The sequence below is a fragment of the Ictidomys tridecemlineatus genome, chromosome 9 (assembly GCF_052094955.1).
Source record: "Ictidomys tridecemlineatus isolate mIctTri1 chromosome 9, mIctTri1.hap1, whole genome shotgun sequence".
Lineage (NCBI taxonomy): Eukaryota > Metazoa > Chordata > Mammalia > Rodentia > Sciuridae > Ictidomys > Ictidomys tridecemlineatus.
Window position 1 is genome coordinate 4,916,719 of NC_135485.1, and position 23,348 is coordinate 4,940,066.

At 55.6% G+C, this 23,348-nt stretch overlaps 1 long non-coding RNA gene across 3 annotated transcripts; it reads right to left on the reverse strand.

Moving 5' to 3' along the window:
* Positions 1–3,509: 3,509 nt before the first annotated feature.
* Positions 3,510–9,999, reverse strand: LOC144366605 (uncharacterized). 3 transcript variants are annotated; one of them, XR_013425679.1, is made up of 5 exons: positions 8,614–9,999; positions 6,763–6,857; positions 6,129–6,388; positions 5,869–5,949; positions 3,510–4,689 (listed from the first exon to the last, which is right to left on the reverse strand). It is a non-coding gene; the product is annotated as an uncharacterized LOC144366605 (long non-coding RNA). The 3 variants fall into 3 exon arrangements; XR_013425681.1 differs by having other exon boundaries at positions 3,510–4,370; positions 4,534–4,689; positions 6,763–9,999; XR_013425678.1 differs by having other exon boundaries at positions 6,763–9,999.
* Positions 10,000–23,348: the final 13,349 nt, after the last annotated feature.

Consider the following 23,348-nt stretch of genomic DNA (forward strand, 5'->3'; position numbering starts at 1 on the left):
AATAAGCTGCTCAACGTGCTCTCCAGGCCCAAATCCAGTCCTTCCCCTGGGCCTGGGTCAGGGGACACCTGCAGGGCTCCCTGCATCAGTCTTAGGAGGACGTGGTGCCTTGGTGTGTCCTCTCACAGCCATGGCCCTGGCCAGTGACGTCTGCTCAGGGCTGGCCAGGTCACTGTAGGAGGAGTACAGTACAAAGGGTCTTTGCTGAGGGTGGAGGTGACCAGGCCGGATCCTGTCACCAGCGAGGGGAGGAAAGGGATCACGGATGACATGTCTCTTTCTTGACAGCTGCCGACAGAACCTTCCAGCTTCAGTCACCACTAATACCCAGCAAGGCGGGTAGCGCCACTCCCATCTCACAGCCAGGAAGCTGGGACTCTGGGAGCTCGGGTGACTTGCCCTCAGTCACTCTGCCCGTGGAACCTGGGCCTCCTGACCTTGGAGCCCTCGTCTGCCACAGACGCCCCCTTTCTACTGACATCCTGGAGGCCCCGGGCGCCTTCGGGCAGCTCCCCATCTGAACACAGCAGCCCCTTTGTCTCCTGTCCAAGACCTCCAGCCGCCTGCTGCCTGCCCACCCTCCGCGAGTGGCCCCCAGGACCTTCCCAGCTGTGGGGTGGGAAGCTCCTCCTCCAGGGGCCACCATGCAGCCATGGAGCATCCACGGACCCAGATTCCCCACCTGCTTGACAGAGTCAGTGGGTGGACCCTGCACTGGGCCCGGCACAGGGAGCGTGGCACAGCCGCTGGCATTGCTTGGTCTTGGAAAGGTTTCAAACAGGAGAGCACAGTGGAGTTTGCACTTCGGGAAGGTCACTCTGGAGACCCTGAGGAGGGTGGGTGGAGGGGAGGTGGAAACCGTGAGCTGGGCCTCTAGTCCATCTCCCTCCTCGGATGGTGGGCAGCTGCAGGGGAGGGAGGAGGTGGGCTCCATGCTGCTCAGGTGACCCGTGTTCTGACCCTCAGGCACCCTCTGGAGGTGTGACTGGATGGGCTCAAGCTGCGAGACGCCTGGCCCATGGCCACCTGTGGGCGGCAGCCACCATTTCTGCCCAGCCCAACGGCGTTTGCCCTCTGCCCACTTCACAGCACCATGTCCAGGGAACGGCCCTGTGGGGACTCCTGACCCCCAGAGATGGACACCCCCTGCTCCTCGGCTTCTTCACGGGGTGTGAGGCCGTGGTCACCATCCTCACCTTTCAGCTGGGGCGTGGGGACGGATGGCTTCCACCCAGCCTGCCATGCTGCTCTCCACCCACTCCAATTGGTGCTGGCCCCTGCCTCCTCCCTTCCTGCTTCCTGTCACATTAGTTCAGGTCTTCATGATCCCATCATTGGCACATTTTCTCTACCCGCTTTCTTTGGTGTCTGCCTTTGTATTCAGCGTGAATCTTTAACTCACACCCTACCTTCAGGGGCATTGCATTCCTTCAGACTATGTGAGAACAGTTTTGTCCATTTCCCCATCTGCTGTTGCTGTAGTTTGGGTGTTAAATGTCCCTAAATGACCTTGTACTTAAGTCTTGTTCCCAGCTTGGTGCCATTGGGAGACGAGGCGGGGCCTTTAAGAGGCGGGGCCTAGGGGGGAGTCAGTCATTGGTATGCCCTTGAAGCTGATGGTGGACCTGGTCCCTTCCATTCTACTCTTAATTCTGGCCACATAGTGGTTTTGCTCTTCCACAGCTCCCACCATAAGGTGCTTCCTCCCCATAGGCCTAAAAGCAACAGGGCCAGCTGATCAGGGACTGGACCTCCACTAGCATGAGTGGAATAAGCCCTTATGCATTATAAGTGGGCTCCCTCAGTTTTGTTGTTACAGCAGCAGAAAGCTGATGTGATTCTTTTTGCCATTTCTGCTATAACTCCCACATATTCTGGTGTTGTTTTACTTTCAGTATTCAGTTATCTTTTTAAAATATTTTTTTAATTGTAGATGGACATGATACTTTTATTTTGTTTGTTTATTTATATGGGGTGCTGAGGATCCAACCCAGGGCCTCACATGTGCTGGGCAGGTGCTCTACCACTGACCCACAACTCCAGCCCTCTTCAGTTATCTTTTAAAGAGGTTAAAAATGGGATAAAATCTTAGGTTTATGAAATACTTGTAATATATGATGTCCTTCTTCAGTGCAGAGTCATATTTCCACCCGTTTATATTTAGTCTCTGTCTCCAGTTCCAGTTGCTGGAGATCTTGGCATTTCCTGGGTGTCTCTTGCAAGGAGTGTCTTCTATTTCCAAAGTGGGCTCCTTTCAGTCACACCTGATGTAGGGGCCCTAGATAGCTTCTGGGTGGGGCCAGAAAGACCAAGTGCTTAGAAGGCTGGGCCTTCACCTCCTGAGGCCCCTGGACACAGCAGCAGGGGGTGGGCGGCTGGAGACGGAGTTTGACAGAGACTTGGAACAAGGAGCTTGGGGAGCTATGGGGCTGCTGGAGGCCGTGGCCCCTGACAGGCTTTGGGAGCTCTCCCCGCCCCTCCCCGTGCCCCTGCCCTCCTCCATCTGGCTCTTCTGAGTTTTATCCTTTGGAATCAGTCACTATGTGAGGATGCTCTTCCTCGGTGCTGCGAGCTGTCCAGCCGGTCGGTCAGCGTGTGGAGGGCCTGCAGCAGGCCGGGATAGCTCCTCCTGGGTCTGAGCCAGGCCGCAGTCACAACCCATCGTGTGGGGCAGCTTTCTGTCACTGACCAAGACACCGGCAAGGTCAACTCAGAGGAGGAAAAGTTTGCCTGGGCTCATGGTGTCAGTCCACGGTCAGCTGCCTCCACGGCTCTGGGCCTGAGGTGAGGCACATTCTCCCCATCGTGAGGGAAGGGCCTGGCAGGGGACAGCTGCTTCCTTCACCGCAGCTGGGAAGCAGAAGGAGGGAAAGGGAGAGAGAGAGAGGGACGTCGGGGACAAACTACAGTCAGAGGGCACACCCCAAGTGACCTGATTCCTGCAGCCACACTCACCTTTCTACAGCTATCACCCAGCTGGTCCTTTCAAATTGGTCATCCATCCAATGTATTAGTCCCCCCCCATGAGCTTACAGCCCTCATCATCTCATCATCTCACCTCTGTACTAACACAGGGCTTTTGGAGGACGTTCAAGGTCAATCCACGACCCATCAGGCAGCTGGCCTGTGTTTGGGGGTCCCTCCTGGTCTGCAGGCTCCCAGCTGTGTGCGGGAAGGGCAGCCCAGGGCAGTCTCTGCCCTCCCTTCCTGCAGATGCCCGCCCAGTGGACCTCTGTCCTTATCTGGGAAGAGCGAGGTGCTGGGGGGGGCGGGGACGTGGTTAGCTCCCAGCTGTTTCCAGAGGGAGGTTGAATTCAGCCTCCGTGTCTCGGGGCCATTCTGAAGCAGATCAAGTCATCCTATAATTTCATGCATAAATGTTTCAGTGCGCATCTCCAGAGGGTATGGAGTCCTTTTTAGCATTTAGCACAGCGTGAACCAATTACTAACCCTAAGGCAAACAAAAAGTTTTACCATGAAGGAAATTTAATTCAAATACCCTTAATGGCTCAGGTTTAAATAAAACTTTATTGGTCATAATATTGCAAATGCCAAGTATTTACTTAAAATCAGGCTTTAATAGCATTATTAGATAGTGAGAGAAGGGAAGGGAAGGTAGGGGTATGTGTGTGTGTGTGTGTGTGTGTGTGTGTGTGTGCACCCTTGTGTGTAAGAGCTAACTCCTCGTCTCCCGCAGTAGAAGGTCTAGGTGTAGGATAACACATGGGTAGTAAATATCGAGCAGTTGCAATGTGTTCCTTTAGAAATACAAATGGTGATACCATAAGAAACAGCTAAACAATTAAAATTGCATTCACCCCTTGGGATCAACAGGAGAATGTGTCCAGCACCAGCAGACACCCAAGTCCAGGCTGCTTGGGTCCCTGCCACAGATGGCATGGACCAGCACACCTCCTCCAGAGCTCTGGGTCACCTCTTGATGACTCTGCACACTAGTACAGTGAGCTGGGTGAATCCTTGCTACACTGTATTGTCCAGGGAACAAAGAGAAGGGAAAAAATCTGAACATGCTTAATAAAGACCCAGTTTTGGGAATATTTTAAGTCCACAGTTGGTTGGATTCGGGGATGGGGAGCCAAGGACTTCAGGGGCGGCTGTAGGTGCTTCTTGGGAGAAGTCAGGGCTCGGAACAGCCCACAGGTCTGCCGGCTCCATCCTCGATGCGTTCAGCTGCGCCTGACACTTGGCCCGTGCACTGCCTTTGTTCAGAACCTCGAGGGCCGTGGCCTTCCGAGTCAGAGCTCCGGTTCCTTGGCTCTGTCACCTCCTGGGTGTTGACCCAGGCCCGCGATTGAACCTCCCACAGCTTCAGGGTTTCCGTTTGCCAGTTGAAGACGGTGTCAGTGACCCTTCAAGGAAAGACAGACCAAGTGTCCCCAGTTGGGGGCAGCGTATGAAAAATCCAAGTGCCTTCAATGACCATGAAGAGAGGCCGTGAGGCTGTGGGAGCTGGGCCGGGGCTGGAGGCTGGGGTAGCCCCTCGGCCTCGCTGGGGCCGGCACGAGTCCCCACCTCCTCACTCCGGGCATTCACTGAGCAAGGATCTGGGGTCCACTCCTTGTAGGATTGCGTTGAGGATGCACAGAAAGCACCCGCCTGGCACTCTGGATGCGGGAAGCTCCTGGTCAGCCACGGCTGGTGGTGGGTTGCACTGTTGATGGAGTGATCCTGTGGGATAACATAGCTCAAAACAAATCCCATGTTAGATTTCTGTTGCTTCCAGGTTTTTAGGTACGTTAATGAATAGTTAATGTCATGAGGAGAAGGCTTCTGAAAACGCTGGTGCATAAAAAAGAATGGGGATTAGATGAGGAGGCAGGAGGGAGAGGGGGAGGAGGGGAGGGGAGGAGGGGAGGGGAGGAGGGAGAGAGGGGAGGAGGGGATGCAGGAGCGGGGAGGGGAGGAGGGAGGGAGGGGAGGAGGAGAGGAAGAGGAAGGGAGGGGAGGAGGGAGAGAGGGGGAGGGGAGGAGGGGAGAGAGGGGGGAGGGGAGGAGGGGATGCAGGAGGGAGGGAGGGGAGGAGGAGAGGAAGGAGGGAGAGAGGGGAGGAGGGAGGGGAGGAGGGAGGGGAGGAGGGAGAGAGGGGGAGGGGAGGGAGGGGAGGGAGGGGGAGGGGGAGGGGCAGGCCTAGTGTTTAAGGTGCAGATTAAAAGGAAATTGGGGAAAGCAGAGCAAAACCTCAGCGCTGCTTGACTCTGGAGGGCTGACCACAGGTGATTTTTTTGTATTTTTCCCTCGTGTTTTTCAGTGACTTCCAAATTTGTTGAAAAAATGTCTATTGTTTTTGTCATAAGGCACAAAAGTGTCATATAGAATCTGAAGTTTGCAATAGAGGAAGCAGTTTTTCATTTTCCGTATTTATCTGGTGATTGCGTTCCTGGTTTAGGAGTCTCTAAAGCCCACTTCACTCAACAGCGAGAAGCTCTGAACAACTGTTCTTATCAGCTCTCTGTGCTTCTGTGAAGGGGAGATTGAGTGACCTGTGGCTGGTGCAGGTAAGGACTGAGCTTCTCCGCCTGTAGGCATTAGTGGTGATTTCTATAAGTGGGTGTTTAGGTTTTTTAGGTTTTTTTCTCATGAATTGTGCAGTACAGAAGCGGGCAGTCCAGGCTAGGGCAGGAGTTACTCCATTTCATAATGTAACTCGGCTGCCCTAAGTGCCTGGCTTCCACCCTCAAGGTTTTCCTGTGGTCCCAACATGGTTGTTGGAACTCCAGTCATCACATCCTTATTCCAGGCCAAGAGAAGGAGAAAGGGAAAGAGCAAACCCTGTCAGCAGTGTCAGTCCGCATTAAAGAGGTTTCCAGAGCCCCTGGCCCCTAGTGATATCTGTTGGGCATCACTGACCTGAAGTGGGCCCATGACCTCCAGCTGCAAACGGGGTGGTAGGGATGCCTTCTGAACCAGCTTCTTGCAGATCGGGGTTCTCTGAGAGGACAGAAAGGAAGGAAAGAAACGGGGGGCCCAGCTCAACCTCTCTGCCAAATTCCCAGGTGACGCCCAGAAACAGCCCAGCTTCTTCTGCAGGGGGAGAAGGCCTCGGGCACCCCTCCTCCCCAGGGAGTAAGGGGAGGAATGCGGGGAGCAGGCTGTGAGCCCCTTCTTACCTGTGAGGACGGACTGAATATCACGCAGACTCGCCCAGCTCAGAAGGTTCCAGAGCCAGGTTTCTCACTCGGCCTGTCTGACCCCAGAGCCTTCCCCTTTCCATTACGGCACCCTGACTTGGCTCCTCTGAAAGTCCAGTCTTACTCATCCTTTCAACCACTTCTAGGAGCCCTTGATGGACTGGCGGAGGAGATACTGTGAATATTGTTCCATGATGAGTGGCGGCTAAGGCAGGCGCCTCCTGGGCGGAGCTCCTTCTCTGCAGAGCAGGGGTCCTTGATCAGGCATCGCAGAGCCCCTGCAGGTGTTGTGGACACTGATCAAGGAGCCCCTTCCTGGGAGCACCCCAAGAAAACGTCACAGGGACCTGATTGTAGGGTCAGGGTTAGCTCAGGCTGGAAGCCCCCCAGGGGTTCACGTTGTTGGGGAGCTGGGGAGATGGGCTCTGGAGCTGGGGGAGCCTGGGCAGGGCAGGTCTGGGCGGCTGGGCTGGACCCTCCCTCGGCTTTGACCTGGGGGGCGGCCAGATGAGGAAATGAGTTCAGCCTGTGGACCTCAGCCTCCAGCGTCCAGCCGGTCCACTCCTGTTCCCACCCAGCATTTCTGACCCTCACCCCACTCTCCTCCACGTACCCCCCTGTGATCCCGTGTGGATTTACAAAGAGAACTTCCAGGTGATCTGTCTTCAAGCTCCAACTTCATTTTTCAATGATGCGATTGACTCTTCCCTGTTGGAAAACCAGGAGCTGGGCAGGGAGCCAGAATGACCAGGGGCTTGCTGGGGCACCACCTCCATTCTGGTCGGTGCCTCTCCTTGGGCAGTGTTTGTTTTGAAGGTTAATTAACTAATACGGTGTCCCAGGCCTTCCTTGGGACAGTAACGTGTGGGGCGGGGTGGGAGTGGGGCATTTCAGTTGGAGGCGGCTCAGGAAAGCCCGGTGCTCCGTTTCCTTCCGGGTTGGGTCCAGCACTTGACACCTCACAGACTCGGCTGCAGAAACGTGATCGCCTCTTTTTCTGTAACAACTTCATCTGCATTTCTGGCTGATATTCCTCTTGCAAGAAACGTAATCAAGCCGTGACCAGGTGATTCATAGTCAGTGTCCCTCTAAACCCCGGCTGTCTCAGAGCGGCTGCCTCCTGCAGCTGACACTCCGGTTTTGTGCTGGTGGGATTTTGGTCCAGGGCCCCTTGGTGAGTGCCTAGGACGTGCCATTCTCCTGCCCCTTGGTGTGTGCCAGCCTCCCTCTCAGCTGGTGGCAGGGGCGCACATGCCACCACCTGTGGGGTGTCCCCTTGTCGTGGCCCCGGAGCCTCAGGGTCCCCTGGTGATGCGGGAACACACCAGGCAGGGGAGGGGTGGACTGTGACACTGCCACCAGGCCACCTGCCCAGGCCCCTCCTGCAGCCACCGTGCCAAATCACGGTTCAGGCTCTCTCCTCTCTGGGATCCCTGGTGACCTCATCTGGGCTCCCCACAGACTCCCCACCCAGAACTTTGCCTGGGGTGGTGGTTGTCGTGTACTTCTTCTGGAATATTCTCTCCTTAGCATCTTCCCCACTCCTCTCTCCCTCCTCCCCGTAGAACATCACCTTCTATTAGGTTGAAAAAGTGGATTTTATTCAAAATGTATTTTTGCCAACTCTGTTGATGGTGGCGTGATTCTGCCCCCTTCTGGATGGGGAAGCACTTGGACCCCCTGGGGCTCTCCCTTTGCCGTGGGAGGCACCGGGCTTCAGTGCTGAGGGCCATTGCCAAGTAGGAATGACGCATCGAAATCCTTGCCAGCGTACCCCATGTTAAATGGACTTGCCTTGGAAATTTGCTGTGACCTTGCATGCGTGTTTGAGAAAGGTGACCCTGCTCAATGACCAGGGTGGATCCAGGATTAGGGTGTATCCTGCAGGTTTTAGGAAGTATTCGGGTTTAAGACAATTTGGGTTCAGGGCATTCCCGGTTTAAAATAATCCGGGTTTAGGGAAGTTGCAGGTTGAAGGTTATTCCTGCTGGGAGTAGGGCGTGCCTGCTGCCTGAGTTCCCGCTGCGCTGAGTTCTCGTGGAGAGAAAGTATTTAGGACGTGAATTGTGCGGGAGATGGGATTGCCCCTGAACCTGTGTGGAGGCGGTGTGAGATCGGGAATAAAGAATTGCTGTTTGAACCTACAAAGCTGTGTGGTGGCTCGTGATTCTGTGCCAAGCCGAGACATTGGCATTTGGCACTTCAGAACTGTCTCTGTGGGTTCCTAGGGAGCCCCTGGAAGTCAGTGGCTGGGAGTCCGACTCTGGTCCTAATGTGTGACTCAGACGGGAACCACGGTGGGAGTGGTGCAGTGCGGTGGGTAGGTGCAGAGGGGCGGGGGCTGGAGGTCCTGGCTCTGTGGGCTGTGCCCTGTTCATGTTCAGTATCCAAAAGTGTTTCCCCGGAGTCTGGTGGTGACTGCAGAGAGATTTTGTGGGTGGATTTCAGAAAAATGAGAACTTACCTGCAAGTCTGTCCCCAGCGTAGCTGAGAGCTGTTGGGCTTCAGAGCCTCTGTTCCCACAAGGATCGTCAGTGACGCTGGGGATTCTGCTCCCCTCTAAGCAGGGCACCTGCAGCTGTTGTGGAGGCTGAGGAGCAACATGCTTACCCCTCAGGGCCAGCGCTCGCCCCGTGGTCTTGTGAGGGTGCAGGCCTGTGGGGCAGGCTCTGATCCTGCCCAACACCTACAAGCTTGTGGGTCTGAATACAGGATTGAACCATTAGGCCTCAGTTTCCCCATCGATAAAACGGGATGGTGGCAGTGGTATTGGGGTGGGGCCTAAGTGGGTCATTCCTCACGCACCCCTGGCAGCATAGGAAGTCAGGGGCAGCTCCCCGCAGGCCTCCTTCTGAGCAGGGCCACGGCTTCCCGTCCTCCACATCCCTGGCCCACAGCCTGCTCCTGGGAGCGGCAGCAGCTCTCCTGGGCCCTCCCTTGGTTTTCCTGGGCAGGCACATGCGCACACGCGCCACGCACTCTCCTCTCTGGCCCACCTTCAGGGATCATCTTCAGTGGCCCTACCTTGGGGCCGCGTTCTCTGGCCTCCAGTTCAGTCTGCCCCCCATTCCATCTGCCCTCTCTGTCCCGGTGCCCTGTGTGTCTTGTTGGTGACACGCCTCACCCTGCTGAGGAGTGTGCCCATGTGCCTTCCCCGATGTCACAGCCGGCTTGGGCTGCTGTGGAGAAGTGCCCTGGACTTGCGGTTCCGGAGGCCCGACTCCCAGGATCGTGGAGCCAGCAAGGTCGGCTCAGGATTCCGGTGGCCACCTGCTGACTTCTCGCTGTGTCAGCAGGTGGTGGGAAGAGCAGCCGGCTCTCTGGCCTCTGCTCATAAGGAAACTACCCGAATTCACCAGGGCTCCACCCCCCCCCCGTCTAATCGCCTGCCAAGGGCCCACTTCAAATGCCCCACACTGGGATTGGGAGTGTACAACCCTCCAGTTCATGTGCCAGACGTCGGCTCAGCCACGGAGAGGCCTTCCTCCACCCCTCCGTCCCCCACCCAGCACAGGGCCAGAATCGTGGAACTGCCCGGCGCGTCCTGTTGAATCTGTGAGTTCCCCATCATCTGTTATATGTAGAAGATCAAAGTTCAGAGACGAGCAGCGACCTGCTTGGCGTGGTCTGGCTGCTGAGAGTGGGCACCGCAAGGCCCTGGGCCTCTGTGCTCTCAGTGACAAAAGCCTCCACAGCTTGGTTGACAGCACTGTGGACAGGCTGGGGGAAGCGGGAGCCACTGCTGCATCCTGGAGGGCACCGGGGAAGAGAGGCCCCTTGCTCGACAGGAGCTGGTGTCCAGCCCTTCCCAAGAGCCCACTCCAACACTCTCTCCTCTGCTCAGGCGCCACCTTCCACTAGACCTGCCCAAGCCCCTCCTTGAAATAAGAGCTGTCCCCCCCCTCCCCTCCCACCCCTGCTTGGTCTGCTGCACACGTGCGGTTTGTCACACACCTGTTTACTTGATGGTGGGTCATTGTCTGCAGCCTGGGCTGGCTGGGCTGTCGGCTCTGTGGGAGCAGGGACTGTGAGGGGCTGTCCACGGCGGCCCCGGAGTGCTGCAGCAGTGCCTGACCCCAGAGGGCCCTTGGTGAGCGCAGTGGCCGCAGAATGAGGCACACTGAGGGAGGAACCCGCTTTGTGTGGGCCCCGATTCCTCCCTTCACACTCTGTGCTCTTCCTAGGGATGCTCTCAGCTCAGGGAGACTGAGACTCAGCTGTCTGGAGAGGCCAGAAGCAGCTGGAAGAGCTAAAGTCACAATGTAAAAATCCATTAGAGAGGGGAGGGGTCACACAGTGGGCAGGTAGTGTCCAGGAAGAAAGGTCCCAGCAACTTTGCCAGCAGCACGATCTGCCCAGGTCTTGAACTTGGGCAGTGAGAAATCGCCTGTCGGGGTGGTTGAAGGGCGGCACTGAGGTGAACTGATATCTGATGCCCTGTGAAATCCGCCAACCGCTGTGCAGCCAGCCACCATGAAGACACGGACACCCGCCTCCTCCACACGGGCTGCTGTGGCCTGGCCAAGCCCTCCTTGCAAGGCGGCCTCCCACCCCCACCCAGGCAGCCCCGGGCCTAATGCATTTTAGAGCATTTTACGTAGATGGAATCCACCAGCCTGCACTCTTGCTGAGTTTCTCTGGGTGTAAGTATTTTGCGCTTCATCCAAGTGGTTGGAGGTATCCATGGTTCATCCCTTTTATTGCAGAACAGTGTGGATATACAGTAGTCGTTCATGACCCTGTTGGTGGACATTGGGGTTGCTTCAGGCTGTGGCCCTTCAGGGAAATCAGCTGGGAACCCTGGTGTGAGTCTTCATGTGGACGTGTGCCGGCTCCTCTCTTGGCCATGCGTCTGAGTGGGCTGGGTAGCTCGTGTGGCGCGTTAGAGCAGATGTTGTACGAATCTGCATCCATTTTCCAAGCAGGTCACGCCACTTACAGCCCCACCAGCAGCGCGAGCTCCAGGTCCCCCGCATCCTCACCACCGTGAGAGCCCGGGACACGGCAGTCATTCCAGTAGGCCATTCTGATTGCAGGTTAAGTTGGAATTTCACGTCTGTTCTCTAACCACACAGCTTTGACGATGCAGCTGGTTATATTTTATTGAGTTGCTTCGTTATGCTTTAGTTTTGAGATCCGCTGTGTATCCTGGACTCAGTCCTCCATCAGCACACGGTGTGCAAGTCCCCCCATCTGAAGCTCATCTCTGCATTCTTCTAATGGTGTCTCTGGAAGGGCAGAAGTTCTTAATTTGTCAACGTTTTCCTTTATGGATTTTGCATTTGGGGACCATCTAAGAAATCTTTGCTCAACCCAAGGTCACAAAGAGTTTATCCCATCTTTTCTCCTAGAAGTTCTATGGTTTTAGGTTTTATGTTGACATCTATGATCCTTTTTGAGATTTTTTTTTTCATGTATAGAGCAAGCTGTGGATCAAGATTCTTCTTCATAAGCAATTGTTACAACATCATTTTTTAAAAAGGCTTTCTCCACTGAATTTTCTTTACATCTTTGTCAACAGTCATTAAATGCCTACGAATGAATTTATTCCTCAACTCTCTATTCTGCTCTATTGATATCTTGTGTATTTGACACCAGTGTTGGTCTTGATTACTGTAGCTTTATGGTAAGTCTTAAATTAGGTAGTGTTGTACATATGATTTTTTTCTCTTACAAAGTAAGTTGATCCTTTGCATTTTCATATAAATTTAAGAACTTCTTGTCACTTTTGACAAAAATACCTGCTGTGATTTTCATTCAGATTGTGGTGAATCTGTAGATCAACCTCAGGGGAAACATCGAGTATCCCAACTCCTGAGAACAGTGGAACCCTCCTTTGCTTCAGTCCCTTAGGATTCTCTCAGCATGTCTAGTGGTTTGCAGTGTGTACTTGTGTCAGGGTTATCTGCCAACCATTGCTGATTTTCAAAATTCCAATTTCTGGGTTTTTTTTTCATTGCTAATATATAGAAATGCAATAGATTTTTATGTTTCTGTCAGTGTGATATAGTTGTATATAATGATGAGGTTCATTTAAACATATTCACAGACGATGGAGTATAACTTGCTCCATTTTCATCCTCAATGTTTCCACTTTCCCTCCCCTCCGCCCACCCCTTCTCTTCCTTCTATTTATCTGTCTGTTTCTTTCAATTGGTGGATTCCCTGTGGCATATTCACATATGTACACAGCATATTTGGTCAACTTCATTCTGCATTCCTCCTTTCCCCGTGCCTCCTCCTTGTCCCTCATCTCCCCCTACCATCCTAAGAGCTTGCTTAACTCCCTCATTGGTTTTAGTGGTGTTCTTGAATCTTCCGTTAGGTTTCTATTTAGATGGACAGGGTGTCTTTGAATAAATACAATTTGATGTCTTCCATTTTAATCTCTATGCACTTTATTTCTTTTCTTGTCTTATTTCACAGTCTAGGAACTCTAGAATGAGGTTTAGTAGAGGTTCGGTTGAAGCAGATGGAGCTGGCCAGTCCTCAGTTGGGTCTTCACCCTTCAGTCTGTTAGCTGTGGAGTTTCCACCAATGCCTTTACTTACCATGTGGAGGCTTTTCCTTCCCTTCCTACTTCATTAATCATTATAGTAAAAAAATGGATACTGGATTTTGCCAAGTGGTTTGCTCACTCATTTATGGAGATGGCCATATGGTTCTCCTTCCTCACCTTTCTGTAAGTGAATTGCATTGTAATGTGAACTGCATTGGCTGATTTTAAAAAATAAAATCAACTTGGCGTTCTTGGGATAAACTCAATGTGGTTGTGATATATTTTCCTCTTAAAAATAGCATCATTGGTCTTATTTGTTGGAATTCTGTTAACTTTTATATCTATGTTCATAAGGGATATTGATCTGTAGCTTTCCGTCTGGTTTTGGAAGCAGGGTACTGCTGGCGGGTACTGATGGAAGAGTATGAAGAGAATTGTTATCATTTCTTCCTTAAATATTTGGGCAAACTTAGCAGTAAATTTTGTTGCTTGGAGTTTGTTTATCAGAAAGTTTTTAGCTAAAAATTCAATTTCTTTGGAATGTAGAACTCATCCGTTTCTTCTTGAATAAACTTGGGCTGTCTGTCCTTCAAGGAATCTGCTCGTTCATCTAAGTTACTGGCTGGAGGTCCAGGAGTCCTCTTGACTTGCCTTTCTCTTGCAGGGTCACGCATCTTATCAGAATCAAGACTTTTTCTTTCTGTGAATTGTCTGTTCACTTCTTAGCTCCTTTTCTCTCTAGAGATTTTATTCTCCCCATGATTTTGGAAACATCTATGGAGACTTATGTATTAGAGACAATAACTCTTTGTGATTATTGTGATTTAAATCCCAAATATCCCCCAGTGCAATGTCTGTCTGAATTTTATGTTTTTTTGTCTTGCAAATGAGAGTTATTATGTGAGAAATCTGTACCTTATTGCTGCTAAATTATTAAATGTATTTCTTAAGAAATTCACAGAAGGAGCCCGTTAGATGGGAACCAGGCGATTCAGGGGCTCTCTAGTCCCCCGGGGAGGGACGCTGAGCCCCTGAGGTAGGAGGGAGGCGTCCACACCCTCGCTGACTTAGAGAGGAGTGTCGCAGAGGCAGGTGGCATTGCGTATTGGCGCCATCTCTGCAGGGCCTGGCCTCCAGGCTGGACGAGGGGACGAACGTCTCCTAAGAATCCTGTCCTCAGTGGAGCTGCCGTGGGACAGCCGTGGGAAGGATGGCAGACAGGGACCCAGGAGGACAGATGGACGTGTGTCTGGGGGAGGACGCTTCCTGAGCACCTGCTGCCTGGCTGGCCCTGTGCAGGGCGCTGTCCCAGGAAACCCCGCTGCCTCGGGCAGCTTCCCTCCTTAGACTCAGGCTGCGGGAGGCAGGTTTCCGTCCCCCCTCAGTCTGCCCGCCCTCAATCTGTGTGTCAAGTCCCCGATGGCTGATGCGATGGCATTAGATGGTGGCCCGGGAGGTGACAGGCTTGGACAACGGGACAAGGCCCCCCTGGGGTCCGTGCCGTGATGAAGGAGGAAGAGACAGAGGACCCAGGAACGAGGCCGGAGCCTCACAAGCCAGCCTCCACCCCAGACCTGCCGCCCCAGGATGGTGAGAAGGGAGGGCACTGCCCCACCCAGCCTGTCACACTGCCCAGAGGGACGGAGGCAATGGACCTCAGTGACCCGCTCTCCCTGCTTCCCTGGGGTCCCAGATTGGGCAGGTGACACAGGCGTCACTGGTCATCCTCACCCACAGGAAGCTCTGGTTTGGATGGAGAGTGACTGGAGGAGGGGGGCACCGGGACGCTGGCCATCAGGGACAGTGACAGGGCACTGAAGGAGGGCAGCAGGGCCGAGGCTCTGGGCGCAGAGTCCGTCAGCACTGGGAGCCGCGGTCCCAGCTCAGGGAAGGGCAGCCGTGGTCTTCTCTGGGGTCAGCAGCAGGGACGGGGCACTGCTCTGGTTCCAGTGGCCACCACAGGGGTCCTCAAGCCCTCGGGGGGCCTGGAGTGTCCCTTTAACCTGGTGCTGACAGCTGCCTGTCACGCAAAGCTTCAGCCAGGGGACACCTTGACAAAAGAGGTCAAGAGAAGAGGGACACAGGGAGAGAGACCCTCGCTTTCCCCGGGGGATGGGGACGGTTCAAACCAGGGCGCCACAGTCCTGAGCGGCAGACGCCCAGCTGTCGGGAGAGGAGGGAGTGGGACCCCCGGCCCAAGCCCCCCGCACACGGGAGCCGTCTGGAGACCCCACGCAGCCTCCAGAGGCGGAGGTTGGAGATGCCGACGGGAAGCCCAACCTGGTGATGGGTGAGTTGGCAGAGGTCACTCCCCTGGTGCCACCCATGGGAAGCCACAATGTGCACACTGAGTGACGGTACTGGGGACATCTCCAGATGCCCTTGGCCCCCGTGGCTGAGGTAGGTTCTGTGGGCCGGGCTTTAGGGGGGCAGTGAAGACCCCAGGCCCTCACTGGACAGGGTGCCCCGAGGTGCTCAGACCCTACGCGCCCCTCACCGAGTCTGTGAACCCTGCCCAGGGTTAGGGGGGCGCCCCCTGCCGGGCGCTGACCTGGGACGCAGACGCAGCTGTGCCAGCACCTGGAAATCCCGCCCCTCCTGGACCAGTGGCATCTCCTCACAGCCTCTGCAGGGCCCTGAGGACAGGATCATTCCACAGGGAGACGGGGAGAGCTGGCCAGGCCTTCCCTTCCCCGGCTCTTCTCTATAGAGCAGCCATTTGACCTCATCTTGCACCTCTCCCATCCGTGCTCCTCATGATTCAGCAGCATTTGTCTTCTCTTTGCTATTCAGTCCTCCAAGCCAGGCCCCACCACAGGGCCTTTGCACTGTCTATTCCTGAACACTGTCTCCATAGTGTTCAGCTCAAGCCCTCAGCTCATTCCTGTGGTCAGGTTTCAGCTCCAGTGTCCCCTCTGCAGGGAGGCTCTCTTGGACCTGTCCACCTTATCAAAGCAGAGCACGCTCATCCGGCCTTCCCCGAAGCCTGTTTTGTTTCTTACGTCCCTGTATCAGGCAGCTTTCTTAGGAAGAAGCAACCTGAACGTGGAAGAGCAGACTCCAGCTGATAGAGTGCCGAGGGGGAACGGGCTCAGCTCCACGGCCTGGGGGCCTCCCCTTTTTATCCTCTGCTCAAAGCTTCTAAGAGCTTCCTGTCTCAGGCAGAGAGAAAGTTCCTTCCTCTGCCCTGTGAAATCAGAGTGCTGGCCCCACAAGCCCCTGAACCCCACTTCTTTCTGCTCTCTGTTCAGCCACCTGGGCCCTTGCTTTACCTTGAGCAGCCAGCTGCCCCAGGATCTTTGCACCTGATGAGTTCTCTCTCTGGAGTGACCTTTCCCAACATCCACGCTGTGGCTTCCCTAGTGACCCTTTTGAAAACCGTGATGCCCTCCACCTCCTCTTGCTTATTTGTGCGCTGGCTCTCACAGGCTGCAGTGTTTGTTTCCTGGCTTTCTGTCCATCTTCCCCACCACGATGCTGGCTCTGTGAGAGGATCTGGGTCTGCGCTGAGGCCTGCTGTGTCCACTGTGGCCTGCGGCGCGGGATCTCCGCTGCCTCTAGTCCGCCTCTCGTGGTGGAAGGCCAAGTCCCTTCCTGACTCAGGGTCGTGAGGATGACGAAATGCCATCAGGACAGGGTTGGGCACGCTGCCCGGCGGTGCTGGTCCTCTGGGCCTCCTCCCTGTTCCGCTCACAGGCTGGACTTCCCACTAGGACCAGCAGCCCAGGGCTTCCAGGGTCCACCTCCTGCGTCCCCAGGGCTGTGCCGAGACAAGCCAGGGGCACCGCTGCTGCGCCCTCTGCTGGAAGGTCCCCGGGAGTGGCAGGGGCCACACTGGGTGGCCGAAGGGCAGTGAGGATGAGGACAGGGGCTCAGAGGACAAGACTCAGCGCCTGGCTCACTGGCAGGGGGGGTGGCCCGTGACCTCGGGAGCTCCCTGATTCTGTCGTCAGAGCAGGAGCGGAGGGCTCTCCACACTCCGGACCTGGGCCGGGCCTCTGGAGTCTGGCAGTGGTGGTGGGTGCTGACCGTGTCCACGTGGCAGGGCCATGGTGCCGGGAGACTTGGGGGAGCCTTCCTCTGGGCATCTGTGGGGCCTGTGGGTGACAGAGCCCTTGTCGGTGGGCTGTGAGTCAAGCAGGTGGCGCTGCCCACCGTGAGGGGCCTCGTCCATCAGTGAGGGCCTCAGAAGAGGCCGGGCACCCGGGGAGGAGGGGCTCTGCAGTGGGGCCTTTGAACTTGAGTGCACGAGGGCTCTGCCTGGGCTCAGACGCCGACCCCGAGCCTCCTGAGGGTCAATTTATTTCGGTACAAACCCATCCTACTGTTCTGCTTCTCTGGGGAACCCTGACCAGTCCATCTGCACACTGCATGACAGTGACCCCCAGAGTCCGCCACTCATCACCGCAAGGCAGCAGGGTTGTGGGCAGAGGCGCAGCCCTGGGTGCTGGGCCACCTACTGCCCGCTCTCTCTGTAGCTCTGTGGCCTCAGGAAAACCACTAGGCTGCTCTGTGCCCCAGCTTCCGCTGGCTGGACTGACACAGACACGGTGCCCACCTGGGTGACCACGAGGACCACACACGGGTGCCCTGAGTGCTGAAGGGCTGGTTTCCTCAGGGCAGGGAGGGGGTGGGCAAAATGCCCAGAACCGCTTAGCGCAGCAGCCAGCGGGCGGGCCATGGGGCCAGGCGCGGTCCTCAGAGCCTGCTGGGTGCGCTGTCCACCCAACTGTCATCTGTAAGCCAGCAAAGCCTCGTTCTGAGTTGAGTCTGGGTTTAATCAGGCCCAGGAGAAGCCAAGACTATTTTTCAATCAAGAATTTCTCTCGTCAGGCGGTCAGATGCCTGGGAGCGTCAATCAGGGGAATTGGCTGCAAATCCAGGAACAGAAATGTCCTAGTGACGGCAGGTCAAAGGGCACAGACTGCTGGCCGTAGGGATGAAGACTCCTGGGCGCTAACTCACAGCACAGGGACCGAGGTTAACACCCCTGCACTATAGACCAGGAGCTGCAGACAGACCCTTCTCACACGCACACACACACATGCACACACACAGTGCACACACCATGCACACAAAGTACACACACTAACACGTCCATGCACACCCATGCACACACACAGTACACATGTGCGCACACACACACTTACAAGCACATGCACACGAACACACACACACCCACACATGGACAGCCATTGTGTGAGGAGGTTCGTGTTAATGTGCTCGACTGTGGCAGTCCCTTTGCCGTGTGTGGCAGAGCGCCATGTCTACACTTCCCACCTCTACCAGATAAACACCTAGGACAGGGCATCCTAGGGACAGGACACTGGGGGCAAGCGAAGCCACACACTCAACCCAGGATGATTCAGGAAGTCCTGCTCGGGTCCCCAGGCTCTTGAAGCTGCAGGCACAACCTCATTTGTAAATTCAAGCCTTGGAGACTTGATGACCTTGGGGCCCTGGGGTTCTCGCAGGCAGTTTTAGGCCTGATGCCTAGCCAGGCCTCCACGTGGCGGGCAGCGACAGTTTACTGAATTGCATATGAAATGACAATTAATATCAACCAACAGATCTTTAAAATGGAAGCATTTAAGCAGACTGGCCGAGGGCCATTTTTTGTGTAGAGCTGTTAAGGCTCGGCCCATCAGAGCCTCCAGCGCCCCATCGGGAATCCCACAGAAGTCCTGGAAGACGTGTTTCCAATCAGTGTTCTCTATTCAGACCCTCAGCCCCATGAGGACACCCTGTGTTTAGCTCCGATCTTACTTCACAAACACTAATTGAGCACCTACTGTGTTCCCAACACCAGGTTGGTGTGGATGTCCAGGTGTGCTCTGCAGCACGGTGGGTGATAACGCTCCACGACCATTCGTGGCCTCTTTTATAAAGAACCAGGAGAGCAGAGGTCCCCAGCACAAAGAAAGGGAAGATGTTTAAGGGGATGGCAATGCCGAGTGCCCGTCCACCTCGTGGCACATTGTGTACCTGTGTTGAATCATCGTGCTGCGCCCCATAAATACGCACGACCACTGTGCCTTAATCTACCCTCAAAAAACCACATACAGCGATGTGCTGTCTCCTGGAGGGCTGGCAGTCCAGCTGCCTTCGTCGATGTCAGTAAAAAGTAACCAGCTCCGGACCCTCCTGGGCGCGAGCAATCCGTGGATTAGAGATGAGGTGGGGCTTCCCTGGGAGAGACAGAGGAGAGGGACAGGCAGAGATGGAAATACCACCGTTAAAGGCCGCGTGGGCTCGTGCCCCCAGGCGGAGGTCACACGGGTCTCCTTGGGTCTCCTCTGTCTTCGTCCCTGAATGAGGAGGACTAGGTCCCAGTCTCAGGAGCCGCTGGCCAGCACCAGTCTCTGGCCTCAACACGGGCAGCAGCAGGAGCAGCTCAGGTCCCAGCAGCGGCCGCAGCGGCAGAGCGAGGTGCTGTGAGGGTTTCTTTCAGCCCAGGCTTTGGTTAAAGAGCTTAGCATATAGCATCTCATGGAACCCTCCTGGGACTCGATTCCAAAGTGCAGCGGGGAGATGACAAATGACACACTGTGATGTTTGTGATTTAGTCATAAGGAACTCGGTCGCGCTCCGCAGTTCTGCTTCTAATCCAGGTGCTTGTCCTGCAGCCTCTGGGGGCTCAGCCGTTTTCTCAGGGAGGAGAAAACCCAGAACAATGGCAGCAGAAGACCGTTGAGAAGGCAGGGCCAGCAGAGCAGCCGCCTTGCCCAGGAGACCACCCTCAGAGACGGCAGTGGGGTGGGACCAGCTGTGCCCTGCGGCCTGGGCTGTGTGACGTGTCCATGGGCTTGTTTCCAGCAGCAGTGGCTCAGAGGCCAGGCTGCTGAGGCCACTCCAGGGCTTGCTGTCCGCCTGCCCTTCAGCGTGGACCCCAGTGCTGTGTGGGAAGGTGGCAGTGTCTTTGGGAGCAGGCCCCTCCGTGGGCATCAGTCTGCTCTGAGCTGCCCATCACCTCACACTTTGGACGGGGAGCATTTTAAGGAAAGGACATTCATTTTGGCTCGGGGAGGGGAGAGCCAAGGCTGGGTCTGGTGGTGGCCTTGCTGGCGGAGTCCCAAGGTGGCAAGGACAGAGGTGTGTGCTCCCTCTTCCCATGGAATCTCCAGGGCTCAACCAGGGGCTCCACTGAGGACCTCATCTCACCAGCCACCTTCCAAAGTCCCTCGACCCTCCACAGCTGGACTGAGCTTCCACCCTCTTGATAACTCAGAATTAAATTTCCACCCTGGACCTTCGGAAAACACTCAGACCGACCCCAGAGGGTGGCTGAAGCAGCCCGGGCTTAGGCCACCAGAATTTGTCTCTGAATTCAGGGAGCCCAGCCCTCTTTGGGGCCCGGGGGTGGGTGGGTCCCCAGGGGTTTCACCAGGTGGGGACTGAAGCCGTCGGCTCACTGCTGCGCTCCCGGGTGCTGTCCACACCGTAGGTCGGATTTCCCCAGGAGCAGGTCCTGAGCTAAAGATTCAGTGCAAGCAACTATTCAAGAAGCCGGGAGGGCGGCGCACTCTGGGAACTCAGGAGGCTGAGGCAGGTGCGGGAGGACGGGGTGGGGGAGAGACGCCTGAGAGACCTGAGGGGTGCGGGGAGAGCCCAGGGAGCGTGTGGTCTTGGTGGCATTTCAGCCTGCTGACCGTGAGGAGTGGGAGGTGACATCTCAGGGTTTGTGTGGCTGGAGGTCAAGGTGCTGGGCTTCTGTCCTCCTGCCCTGCTCGGGCACTGGCTGCAGCCTTGGAGGGTGGCAAGGGTTGTCCTAGGCTGGCCCAGCTCTGCAGGGCAGGCTCCAGGGCAGGGTCACAGGGACAGAGCCCTGAGCGTCAAAGCATGGAGTGACGGGCTGTGCACCCAGAGCTGCTGGAAGGTTCCGAGGGCCGAGGACTGGGTACCACCAGGGCTGCTCTGAGGATAGTGTGGAGTGGGCCAGCGCAAGCCCCTGACCTGGGCGGTAAGCAGTCCAGGGGGGCAGTGCAGGAGGCCGGGGTGCTGGGCTTTGAGTGTTCCTGGCTCAGCCCACCCACCCGCCACATGTGTCTGCTGTGTGGGGTGACAGAGGGCACAAGGCAGTGTCCCTACGTCTCCAGCATCATCTCTTGTGATTATAAAAACTTTTGAAAAATATGATAGAAAAGTTCACACAGCCCTGAATGGGGTGAAGGAAGGAGAAGTCCCGGCCCCAGAGCCACTGCCCCTCCCCCGGGGTGTCCTGCAGAAGCAGGGCTGGACTCTGGCTGCCGCTCTTTATCCTGACACCAACCAACCTATACGTGAGGTCTGTGAGCGTTTGTGACTGGGTGTGCAAGTGCAGAGTGGCTCTGGGTGGTACCCGCTTGTTCTGTCCCTGGTCTGTCTGCTCTGCCCACACGGCCCCTCCTGGGCCTCCCTGGTTCTCTTGATTGGGTTTTGCCTGCCTTTGTTGGAGGTAAACTGACTATAAACAGAAATCAACGTATGCCTCCAGCTCCTCAGTTTCTCAGGCTCCTTCCAAGGCCCTGAAGCTAATTTTGAACTTGCAACCCATATTTGAGTTCCTTAAAGAAGGTCCCCAGAGTATGTATGCTCAAAAATCCCTCAGAATCTAGATCTGCCCCCTAACTTCGTGACATCTACCGAACGACACTAAGATACAACCCTGGGCTACGACGAGGAGGATAAGCCTTCTTATTTCGTCACCTGCAGACTCCTCCCCGTTGTGAGGAATGAGCTGTGGGCCCTGCCAACAGTCCCCTCCACCTTCGCCCGTCCCCTGGCTTCCATCAGCCACGTCACAATCTCATCCTGTTTCCTCCTCTATGAAATGGGGACCCTGACTGGCCCTGTCGGGGGTCGGGGAAATGAGTGTGCACAGCTGGGTGTAGACCAGCGCTCAGTACCGCTCATGGCTAGCATGAAGGGATGGTCAGACCTGGCCCCTGCTCTTCCCTCCAGTCTGTGAAATTCCTTCCACTGTCTCCCCAGCCATTTTATGGAGGCTTTATGTTGGCCATAATTTTTAATTTCCAGGAAACTCCTTCCTGTTCTTCTCTTTTTTCCAGAGTGGCTTGCCCTGTTGTTTTATGGCTGCAGTATCTGTTTCAATCTCTTTGAGGCTATGAATTTAATATTTTAACGTTCTCTTCTGTTGGCGGGGGGTTGCTGTCTGGGCTCACCCTGGACCCTTCTCCTGTGCTATTGATTGTCCTCCATGGCTGACCGTGCTGGCCTGACCTCCAGGTTTTCAACATGGGATCCAGCCGAGAGCCCAGGTGGCCCTGTGGGTCTCTGCCGAGTTCCCGTGACTGGGTTTGATCTCTTGGCTTTGCCCATGAAGGGAAGGTTGGCTGCAGGTTTTGCACCTGTGGGGGGGTCTGTCAGCCACGCTGGTCTGCACAGATGGACTGACAGACAGGGTGGCACTCCTCTGCCCAGATGAGGTCGGGAGTTTCCCCCCCAGGTGCACCTCTGTGTCTTTAGGAAGCAGAGCGGTGATCTGGGTCTTGGAAAGAGGAAGCTGTCCTGGGGTGAGTAGAGGAGCCGTGGCGTGGCGAAGGCCTAGCTTTTGCTTCAAAACCTTTTTGAGATGATTTCAGGCTGGGAGAGGAAGAGCCCAGGGGTGGCAGTGGAGCAGGGAGGAGACAGGAGGGCGTCCATAGCTGGCCGTCCCATGGGGGCGTCACATGGACTCCCGGGACAAACATTTAAGCACTGCTGATGGCCTCTCAGGAGATGGGCACCGTCAGGCAGGGCGGGTGCGTTAAGGAGGGAGATGGCACCGGGACCTGGGGGGCTTGAAAGCCAGGCGGGGAGGCACAGGGAAGAGGACCAGGGAGGAGCAGTCGGGCCCAGGGACTCTGTGGCCAAGGCACAAGGAGTTCACGAGAGGTCTCATCCGGGGAGGTCAGGACAGAGCAGATGGCCTTCAGGAGACGAATGCTGGACCGTGTCCACCCAGAGCCAGAGCCAGAAGTCATCGCTACAGAGAGAAGGGGTGAAAGGCAAGGAGGCATGAAGTCCAGCGCCTGCTCAGGAGGGGCGTCAGCTCCTGTGGCCCGGGTGGTCATGGGGACAAGGGGCAGGTAGACCATTTTTCTCTGGGTAGAGAACTTTCTGTATTTTCCTCCTGGTGAATGGATTGTATCTTTATAAGTAGATAATAATGATGATGATGATGTCAAGTGTGACCAAGTGGGAAGAGCGTGAGTTGCCAAGCTAAGCTCCATTTTTCTGTGGGCAAAGTGGACGCAGGACTGATGTGGTGTCCCCGACCCTGCCTTAATTTGGACCTTAATATCCCCCAAAGGCCTATGTGTAGAGCTCGGTCCCCGGGTGGCACTATTGAAGGTGGTGGACCTTCAGGAAGTGGGGTTTAGGGAGGTACGTGGCTGGGCACGCTATGTATTTCCTGGAGCTGGACCTGGGTGGTCAGCTCCGCTGCACACTGCTGTCAAGTGGCCTCCTTCTCACAAGCCACAAAGCTGTGGTGCTCCTGATCATGGATCAGCACCTCTAAAATCACGAAAAGAAAACAAAACCAAACCCCTTTCTCTCTGTAAGTTGACTTCTCCCAGGTATTTTGCTGTGGTGACCACACTGACCCACCCCCATCCCACGTGTCTGTGTGCTGGATTAAATTTGAGCCCCTTCACTTGGAGGGGAACGTGGCCCCTCCCACCCACCCTGAATGAAGAACCAGTTTGTAGGAAGGAACG